Here is an 11739-nt window from a genome sequence, read left to right on the forward strand (position 1 = left end):
ACTTCGAAGTGTATTTTATATTCATGTCGACGTACAATTATTGTACTTCGACGTACATTTCTCTTTTTAACGTGTAGGTCTTCTTGACTTTCAACCCAAATGGTACGCCATAGTATGTCTTTATGGTTATCTAAAAAATGCTCCCACTTAAAGGATCAAAACAGAGACCTCCCAGTGACTAAGCCAGTTAGCAGACACCCCATCCACTATACCACAGACACCGAACCAGCTATAAATAAATTCCTGTGGCTAGAAAACAAAAAAAATATAAGACGCTAGATCTTTAAGCTTGGAACATGTTACTCGTTTAAAGATTGATTTTTTTGGATGAATTACTTAATTATTGCAACAATTATCATATTTTGAACACAATCATGTCCATATAGTTATTAAAAATACATGGTTATCAAAAAACTTAAAAAGCTTTTGCCCGTAAATTAGGTAGCACCTATAATCATATTACGGGCAAAAGCCCGCGAAGCGGGCGTTGACCGTTTATTTGTATCACTTTTCTGAAATACAAAGAGACATTACCTTATAGGGATACAAGTCAAATAATTTCTGCCGTCAACTATTTTCGCGATGGAAAATCATAGAGCGCTGGAGCACATAGACACTTCGACAAACGCTATATGACACGTAGATGCATTCCTCATGAAATAATACGGCATGGCAGTAATTATTAAGTAGCGAATCGTACTCTATGTTATTGTATTACGATTTTCTACGATCAAAATACGCCTGTTTGCCTCCCTGTGTGACACTTCCTGTTTCCCATAATGCATTGCAAATTAAAAATTGCTCTAGATGTTGTTAACAAAATCTTAAAAAAGATAACCCGTCTAAATTATTTGCGTACTTCCGGTTTACAATACCGAATAAGATTAGTTTCGAATTAACTTCTTCAATGAACCCAATATTCTATAGTTAATATTATCCCTTTACATAAATAAACAATTGTTTAAAAGTTTAATTTGTTCACAACATGAACGGCCGCGTTTCTTTCGTCGACATGTCTGTGTGACGTCACTGCTTTCGTCAATACGTCATTAAGAAGTAAAAATTGAAACTGACATACTCTGGTGGATGTTAACATTGTTAAATTTAATAAATTAATGGAATGCACTCGATTGGTAAGTCATTATTCAATTAAAATATTGCGTTTGGTTACATAAAACATCAATCTATATAATATTGCTAAAGATTACCTTTGATAACATGGGAACTGTTTTCGACACATAGCTACAAAATTTCGCCGATTTTAAATTTAAGGTCATTATTATTCAGTCAAACTAATGGAACATAAAAGTTATCATTTCATTAAGTTTTGGACTTATTTCTTGAGTATATTCTAGCTGAAGAATGGTGGCCACGTTTGGAGATGTAGCCAGAGAGGGAACATACACAAGTGCCAGGCTAAGGTGACTTCGCTCGGCGACAGGTACCAGAGAAACACCACCCTTCATGTCCATCCTGCCGACCCCAGTCTTCTCTACAAGAAAGAACTGTCCGCCAAGATCAAGGCTCATGCCAGTCAACATGTCTATCAGTCTGCGCGTGATATCGCCACAACATCCCTGAACGACCGAGGTCAACGACCGAACCTGCCCAAGGTGGTAAACCTTACCAGAACAGCCAACCGTCAACGTCAACTGCTTCGCCCTCGTACACCATCTGATCTGAACTTCGAAGTCAACCACGAATATCTACAGAGTGAGGATTTCATAATTGGTGACCTGAGAGTTGGTGAGGAACGTCACATACTGTTCGCAACTCCAAAACAGCTAGATATCCTGCGCCAAACAAAACGCTGGTTCATGGATGGAACCTTTAAGGTATGTTATATAATTATAAAGAGACTGATATTAGTTTTACTGGTTTAATTCTATGCTTTCAAAGGATCCACTTTTCACGTTATGTTGTTTATTGCTTACAATATAATCATGACTATAATGACTATAGAAACTAAAAAAGGGTTAGTATTGCAGAGTATAAATTTACATGAATTATCATTACAGGTTGTTGACAAGCCATTCCACAATGGGCAGCTAATGTCCATCCACGGCTTCGTGAAAACTGAAGAAGAAATGAAGCAGGTACCACTACTCTTCGTCCTCATGTCCCTTCGGCGCAAGGAAGATTATGTGGCAGTCCTCCAGAAGGTGAAGGATGTCCTGAACAACTTCTCCGTAGAGGGGTTCATGATGGACTTCGAAGACGGTAAGTGTCCAGAAATAAACGCTTTATAATATAATATGATTGATATGATTAAATGTATATCTTTAAAAAAAACACTTTTGGTTTAAGGTGCATCATTAATATTGTTTAATAGTTGTGCAGATATTATGATAAAATGTCATATCAATGATAATTTATATTTCAGCTTCCTGGGGTGCGGTCAGAGAGGTTTTTCCAGGAACACAGATCACGGGGTGTGTGTTCCACTGGAGTCAATCAGTGTACCGGCAGGTGAAATCACTGGGTCTCGGTCCAGCCTTCATGGCCAAAGGGTCCATCTGGGACTTTGTGAGGAAGTTGCTGGTGCTACCCTTCCTCCCGCACAACCACATAGAAAAGGTGTTTCGGCAGCTAGCGGCCAGAGCCAACACAGAGCCACTCCGTAACTTGGTGGAGTACATAGATACTCAGTGGATTAGATCCACCGTGTTTCCAGTACAGAGCTGGTGTGTTTTCAAGCACAGGGTCAGAACAAATAATGATGTGGAAGGCTGGCACACCCGTCTGAATGGTAATTGTGGGAACCGTGCTTTGACCTTCTACCGGTTGGTGCCAGCTCTCCGCAAGCAGGCACAGGATGCCCAGTTGGACATAGAACAGTTGCTTCTGCACGGCATTGGTCGGCATCAGAGGAACGTCTACAGAGTCATGGACACCAAGATCTAGAGCACCTGGAATGACTACTCAGAACAGCAGATCTCGTCGTCGGAACTGCTGAAGGTCATCAGTATAGTGTATGGTGCAGCTGAGTACCAGTAATTGTGAAACAGTGCAGTTCAAACAAGTGTGTTTTGTTTTTTATGTGATCAGTTATTTTTGATAATATTATATGCTTTGTTATACTGAAAACATGTCTTGTTCTCTCACCATTGAGAATTCCGTTTACACGTAGTATTCATTTGCCGTTAAATTATAGACAATTACTTTTTTCTAAACCTACAGTCAAATTAAGTTTACTTCGAACATCTTTCATTGGAGGTACAATGCGGCTGGGTTCTAGTTCGCAGCGTAATTTAGCTCCGTGTAATCGGTATCCTACAATAAATAAGTGCAACTCCAGGAAGTGTTTATGTTGCAAGTTTTTAAATATGTCCTCTTTTATTCTTTCATCGGTTAATAACCGCAAATTTTCAGTTAATATTAAATCCGATGTCTCATGAAATTCTATGCATGTGGTTTATGTTATTACTTGAAATGTGCCCTGTTGTGGTGCGCAATACGTTGGGCAGACGGGTAGATCACTTAAAACACGTTTTAGGAAACATTTTTTTTAAATTAAAAATAACAATAAATTTTATAACTTCATTTACCAGCACTTTAATAAAACAGGTCATAGCGTAACAAATATTTCAATTCAACCTGTGGAGCAACTTATTTTTAATGATAGTCCTTCTAGTCAGTGCCAATTAAAAGCAAGGTGCATGTCAGAATTTGAATGGATTAAACGTTTGCAATCAGCTTACCCACTTGGATTAAATGATAATATTCTAAATGTTGGAACAATTTCTAAAAATAAATCGATTAATTCATTTTCTCTGTTTAGTAAACGTCTAAGAAATAAACGTTCACATGGCATTAGGAAAAATGGTAACTTAAGGCGTAAATTTAAACGTCTGCTTTCTTTAAATGATTGCTACACAGTATTACAAAATGGGGGTAAACATAAATTACTAAGTGCACTTTGCTCTCTTTCTGTTTCTTCGTTGGCGCATATTGATAAGGAATGTAAACTTATTTTACTTCAATCTGACCCTCTATATGAATGTGCTTGTATTATTGAATCTTTCACTGACTACTATCTTAAACCTTTTATTGAAAATGTACTTAACAAAACTAGAAATCGTATCAAAATTGAGTTTTGTAACAAAGGTCTTGATTTAATTGACCTTCCTAAAATATTCAATGATAAAAATGTACGTCGGTTGATTCCCCCTTATTTCCGCAATACTGAATCATCACTTATTTGCTACAAATATAGTAAACCTGTAAAAAGTGTCGTTTTTAATTATAATTCTATTTCCACAGATATAAATGTAATAAGAAATTGTCCTACATTATGTGACTGTACTAGTTCTAAATATATATATGGTCCAGTTGGACATGTTACTACTGGGGACCTTAATTTCATTCAAAATAAAAACCTTAGAAATTTGCTACGCAGAGGCCCTAAGTACAGACTGCCTATTCCTGTTGATTTTGATGACTGCATTAAGAATATCGTAATATCCTTACATGATTATTGCACTAAATGGTGCAGGAAGGAAAATGCTGAAATTACTGCACTCAATGATTGGAAAACAAAAATATTTAGTATGGCCATGAATAAAATATGTTTTTATGATACACATCCTTTGGCCCTACCACATTCACCTAAATTTAATAAACAAAATCTCTGTAAATTGCTTGAAGACTTAAATTCTAAATTCGTCTTAGTTCCTGCTGATAAGGCTGCTAATAATGTTATCATAATATGACGAGTGTTTTATGTTCAAACTATTTCACAAGAACTTTCACAAACTACATCATATTGTGAGTGCAATAAGCAACCTAATGAAATTATTACCGACCATATTGCCCAATGCATAAAGTTAAATGTAATAGTCAATATTACTGACAAGAAATTGCCATCACTTTACTGGATACCTAAATTACATAAGACGCCGTATAAAAGTCGTTTTATCGCTAATTCAGTGTCTTGTACCACCAAACAATTATCAGTGTATCTTACATCTGCATTGAGTGCTATTAGATATCATATAGCTAAATTTTGTAATAAAGTTTATGAAAATAGTAATATTAACCTATTTTGGTCAATAAAAAACACCTTAGAAGTTATTGATAAAATTGAAAATAAAAAATATAAGGTGTCACAGGTAAGTACTTATGATTTTTCGACACTATATACAACGTTTCTTACGCTTTAATAAAATCCAAACTTGTTTCTTTGATTGAAAAAACTTTTGCTAGAGAGAAATGTTTGTATCTAGCTTTAAACACTAAAACAGCTTTTTTTACTAATCAGATATTAGATAATTACATCATTTGGACTGGTCTTGACTTTTGTGCAGCACTTACTTTTCTTTTGGATAACTTGTTTGTTGAATTTAATGGTAAAATATTTAAACAAATTATTGGCGTTCCTATGGGTACTAATTGTGCGCCACTTATAGTTGACCTTTTTGTATATTGTTATGAAAGCGAATTTATATTAGAATTATCTAAAACTAAGCAAGTAGATTTGATTAATTGTTTTAACCTTACTAGTAGGTACATTGATGACATACTTAATATAGATAATCCATTATTTGAACAATATATTCACAAAATCTACCCAAAAGAACTAGTCTTAAATAGATCGTGTATATCCAATACAGACGCTGCGTATTTAGACTTACATTTAACTATTAATAATAATTTGATCAAAACTAGTTTATACGACAAACGGGACGATTTTAACTTTGAAATTGTAAATTTTCCGTTTCTAGATGGCAACATCCCTAAAGGACCTTCCTATGGTATTTACATTTCGCAGTTGGTACGTTATGCCAGAGCATGTTCGTGTATTAAAGATTTTAATGATCGTAATCTAATATTAACTAAAAAATTGCTAAAACAAGGCTTTTTGTATCATAACCTAAGAAATAAATTTGCTAGATTTTACTCTAAGTATTGTGATTTAATTTCAAAATATAATGTTTCTTTAAAATGGCATTTAAATAATGGAATCTCCCATCCATCATTTTACGGAGATGTTTTGAAGCGTGTCCGCAAATTAAAATATGTTAAACCAAATGTTCATATTAAACTTTTCAATTTAATTAACTTGTTTTTATCAAAAGGATACGATGCTTATGTACTTAAAAACACGTGTTTGGTGGTTTTCGATTCACTATATCTTTCTTCCCTTAAAATTTGGAATCATTAGTGATATTATAGGCATTTTTCACTGTTGATTAAAATTGTGTCATTGTGTCGTATGAACAAATCTGCATGAATACTACATTACAGGCATTTTTCACTGTTGAATAAAATTGTGTCATTGTGTCGTATGAACAAATCTGCATGTAAACTACATTTGGACTCAAATCGTACATCAAATCATTTCTGTCTTCAGTTGTCAAAACACCTATATACTGTTTGATTCCAATAATGTCGCTTTAATGGAATTACCATTTTTATTAATTTGCTTCTTAATATTAAATCACCTAAACTTGTTTTATTAGTAGCACAGCCCCATTAATATTTTTATTTAGTACTGCCCTTGGAATTTGTTCACGTCATTATGGATTTTTGTGACGTCATACGACCGACTTTCCCAGTTGTAATCTACATGCATAGGTCATTGGGTTTATAACGTTCCATTTTATTTATATTTTCTCTCTGATAGACGTTTCTTGTTTGATTTAATTATTTTTAATTTGTTTAGCAGTCACATAAACAACCAAGCTATGTAATATGGAATTTTTACACCCATTATTGCTGCTTCTTCCTGTATTTGCGCGATGATTATCTGAGATATTAACTATATGATTCTATATTCTCAAATCTTTTCTATAAAGAAGGAATGTAGTTGACAATTGTTAATAGTTTTATTTGATCGTACGTCAAAAAGTTGTAATTCTGTTACTCTTGTATCTTCAATGCAATTGAGTATTTAAATAGTAATTAAATTGAATGCGTTTTAATTCCCTTTTATTATTGTTTAATTTGAGTTACAATGCTATGACGTTAAATTTTATTTACACTTAAATGTATTATGAATATTGCTGGGCCAAGTGTGAGGTTGAGCGCTCTATAACCAGGTTTAAACCCCCAATGCTTTGCATTGACCGTTCCAAGGCGGTGACCCCAGCTTTATTCATATTTTGTGTTTATGTTGGTTTGTATTGTGCTGTATTGTGCTGTTTTGTACTGTTTGGGCAATCGGTCACTTGCCTTAAATAAAGGACCAACTAATTGTTTTTAATGAAAATTCAATACTGCTCCAGCAGCTGGAGTTTCACTTCTTTATATTGGTATAGATCTAACTTCTAAAATTATATTATTACAATTTTTAATTCTTCATATTTTTTCTTCATTTAAATTATAATTTAATACAGATTATTATTTAATACAAAACATGTCTTGGCACAGATCTAACTATTACTAAATTATAAAGCGTTGCAACGCGAAACGATTGAATAATTTGGAGAGTTCTGTTTTTGTCGTTAAATTTTGTGAAACTACGAAGATTGCTTATATAAGGTATAAAATACGTCAAGTATGTGTACTCGGCGGAATAGCTCAGTAGGCTAAAGCGTTTTTACTTCAGGACTCTGGCAGGACTCCAGGGGTCACTGGTTCGAAACCTGCTCCGGGCAATGTTCTTTTCCTTTTTTTAATTTTATTCTTGATTTTTACTGGAGCTTTTACGATCCAATGTTTACATTTATCAATATAAAGCATTTAATGAATAAGTTAAAAAATGCCAAAATCTGTGAAAAGGCCCCTTTAATACAAAAAAATGTATGGGCACAGATAAAACTTCTTAAAAGCTATTATTGTAACAATTTATGATTTGAAATAAAATAAAATAATTAGTAATTGTGTTGTGTTTCTGTTTATGTTTAAAATATATTTATAACATTTTTAAATATTTGTATGTTTATTCTTCATTTACATGATCATTTAATACATTTTTTTTATTTAATACAAAAAAATGTTTGGGCACAGATAAAACTTCTTAAAAGCTATTGTTGTAACAATTTATGATTTGAAATAAAATAAAATAATTAGTAATTGTGTTGTGTTTCTGTTTATGTTTAAAAATATATTTAAACTTTCATTAAATGTTTTACAAAACTAAACATTGTTTTTGTTGTATACCATATTATGAATAAAAATTGATGATTTGAAATAAAATTAATTAATTTGTAATTGTGTTGTGTTTCTGTTTAATGATCAGTTAAAATGAGCTAAGATGTTGATTGGCACATTCTTTCCAATAAACAAGGATGATACATTCCAAAGGATGACACATTCCACCCATGTAATTAAGCAAGAAATTTTCACAAGAATGTCTTAGGGATTCACACCTGACCATTTCCACATCCTGTCCATATCCTACCCAGTCCCAATGACATGAAACAAGTTAGTTTTGACTTGACTTTCATTGCTTCATGATCATTTTGAAATTTATATTTTACAGTTTGGAAATATTTATATTAAATTCAATTATATTAAATTCAAAATTAATAATCAATATTCAAAATTTGGGTTGCTACACATTTAAATCACACACTTATTTTAGCAATTTATTTCAATTTCTATCATTCATTGTGTGATCTAAATCTTTAGCAGTTTAACTTAAAAAAATAATTCACTTGAATAATCTATTAACTTTTTGCATTTTGTACATAAATACTTTGGCATAATAAAAAGTAGCTTAGAATATGTTTAAAATTAATGTACATACTTATTTCAAATTAATGAATTGATTTATTTTGAAATATAATTCTTAGTTACTTTTTTGTTAATAATTTTTAAGTATTGGCTAACAAGTCTATTAAAATGTTAAAAAAAAGATACAACATAAAAAACTAAATTTCAAATAAAGACTGTTTAAGTAATTTTAACATTATAATGTTGAAATGACATAAACACACTCAGTCTATTTCATTGTCAAATAATGAAAATGAAGCAATGATAAACTTCCTTTCTCTATTGATGAGCTTGATTGATCACTGATTGAAATAACATTGATAATTCAATCAGTGACTAATCAAGTATATCAATCGAGGTGTTAAAAGTAGCAGATTAATCCCCAAGTATAAAATATGCTGGGGGGGAGAAAAGACTAGGGTATTAGGAGGTGAAAAGACTAGGGGGAGAAATGTCCAAGGGGGAGAAAAGACCAGGGGAAGAAAAGACCGTACACCTCTCCGACTCATACTCGATCATTTTCGTACCAAACTGTTTCAAACTGTAAAAAATCAAACTGTGCTTACATACACATTGGAAATAGACTAATTCATATGTACATTTTATGGATTCTTTTTGATTTTCTTTTAGAAGCTGCTCTGTCAAATGCTGGACTTCACACATTCCATGCAGCATTCTGCTGAGCAAAACTGATTGCGTGCTTTGTACTAAACAACGAAGCAATTCTGGACCTATAAAGCTTGACCGGGACTGAAACATTCGCAATTGTGACTCTGTAATGTTCAACGTTAGTGGACTGTAAAGAAACTGCAATTATTGTGAAGAGACTCTGTATGTCTGTAAGCAAAAAGAATATACAGCATAACAAATATCAGTAGTGAAAACAATGTGAAAGAATAGTGAAATTAACAATTTGCAATCAGGCATGTGAAATGAATTGTTGATAATAAAAATGATAGTTCCCAGGCAGCTCTAGACGTTTTTTTCTGTATTTCTATCACTAGTATTAATTCATAAAATGTATGCCACAATTAAAAAGCACACTCTGTTTAGAGACCATTGTGTTGTCTCATTGTGTGATGATGACTTTGAGTAATACATTGTACATTAAACAATATCTACTAAGTTGTATTTAAGTATCAGATTTCTTGTTTATTATATAAATGAATCTTAATGTTTGCTTAAATATAAATGTGCATAATGCAGTGCCAGTAGCACACACTGCAATATTTTTATTACAAAATAGTGTGTTGTACACTTGAACTTATACCTATAATTAATAATCCTTGTCTAAAAATTCATTTGACACACCTGAGACCTTGTTGTGTATTACCATTATTATTTTGCCCATTATGCTGACACTTTGAAAAAATTGCAAATAAGCGAAAAGCAGAAGTTTAGTCTTGTCAACTGTCTCTGATTAATTTTTTGAAGACCATATAACAAGCGAAAGTGTAGGATACAGTATTCATTTTATTTGATGACTGCTTGTTATTATTTCTTCATAGAAGGCGTACTGGATGAGTGGAGTATTTTTTTTTTGGTTCTACATTTTTGATGAAGTCAACTCATTGACATTTAGTGCCATGACTGAGCGTGTTTTTAACTAACAAACGCGTGGTAGGAACTTATCCGAATATATGCAAACTCATAACAGTGTGTCTAATACTACATGTGTTGAGTGCACAGAAACAAGGGCGAGAAGATAAGGGTATAAATGAACATACTGAATGTGTTATTTTGTTTATGAGCTTGAACATACAAAAACTTGACTTTAATCAATTGGGATGTACATGCAGTTTAATAATCGGGTTGTAATTTTATAATCATATTCATGTGGAAACTGCCTCACTCACATGCAATACGCAGCTGCTGTCTATATGTTTAATGCCACATTCCATAATGACTGAATATCTTTACTTTCAAAACATGAAAATGAATTAAATGAAATGAAAATAAACGAAATAATGTAATTAAATTCAGGTGAAAAATATTTGATTATATTTTATTTAAATATGGTTTGGTAAATTATTTACTGGTAAAACAATTCTTGTTGATAACAGTAAATTCGTGATAATAAGTATGTTGTTGTTTATTTTTTGTCTCACACATAAAGTGACAGGTACACTCATATATTTAGCGTTAAGCTTATGATGTGGGTCTTCATCATAAACCTAAATTTTTGCTACTAGTATTTTCTCCTTAGCACCAACCTAGTAATGTTCAATCTGTGTATGCCATAAGCCATAGTTTTTACCAACTGTTAATTCCTGAGGATTCAGAAAAATACAATAAGTTTACCACAGTTCATGACATAAGCTCTGACAGTGCGGAAGATATGCAAAGAGTATTGTGTCCAAAGCCAAAGGTGATATTTCTGGTCTGTGTAATTTTGCGCAGTGAATGAGGTCTATGCACTTCTTTCAAGATAGACGCAAACACTCCCGCAAGCATTGTTGCATTTATATGTTTATTAACATTAATTAAGTACAAAAAGTTTTTCATTTACATATGCAGGGGATACATTTACGATGCCGATGATTTAGACATGGGACTAAAATAATGAAGTACGGCTCCTTTCTTTTTTATGCTTAAGTTAAATAAAATCGTTTTAGAAATAATCTCGCCCTAAAACATAAAAGGCATCCCTGCATATGGAAAACATCAATAAAACACAGTTTCGCGAGATTTTTTTTTATTTAATTCAAACATTGTTTTGAAAAATGGAAACAAAAAATGAAATACATGTTTAAGAGTTTGAAAACAGTACAAGGGGTTACTATACAGAAAGCATAGCTTCATAAACTTGTTTAAGATTTAAACAAATTATATTTTATTGCTTTGCTAAATTACATATTGTTTTGTAAAGAAATGGAATGTTTTGTTGCATGATAATGTGCAGACATATATTACCCGTGTTATCTTTAACAAACATCAAATAAACTTTTGCCCGTAAATTAGGTAGCACCTATTATCATATTATAGAGTATGCGATTGGTAAGGGGAGGTAACCAATCTATCTTTTGTACCTGAGCCGTTCTGATTAGGCTAATGTCTTTGAATATTCTGGACGTCTTTGGT

The sequence above is a fragment of the Dreissena polymorpha genome, chromosome 5, assembly GCF_020536995.1.
Source record: "Dreissena polymorpha isolate Duluth1 chromosome 5, UMN_Dpol_1.0, whole genome shotgun sequence".
Classification (NCBI taxonomy): Eukaryota; Metazoa; Mollusca; class Bivalvia; order Myida; family Dreissenidae; genus Dreissena; species Dreissena polymorpha.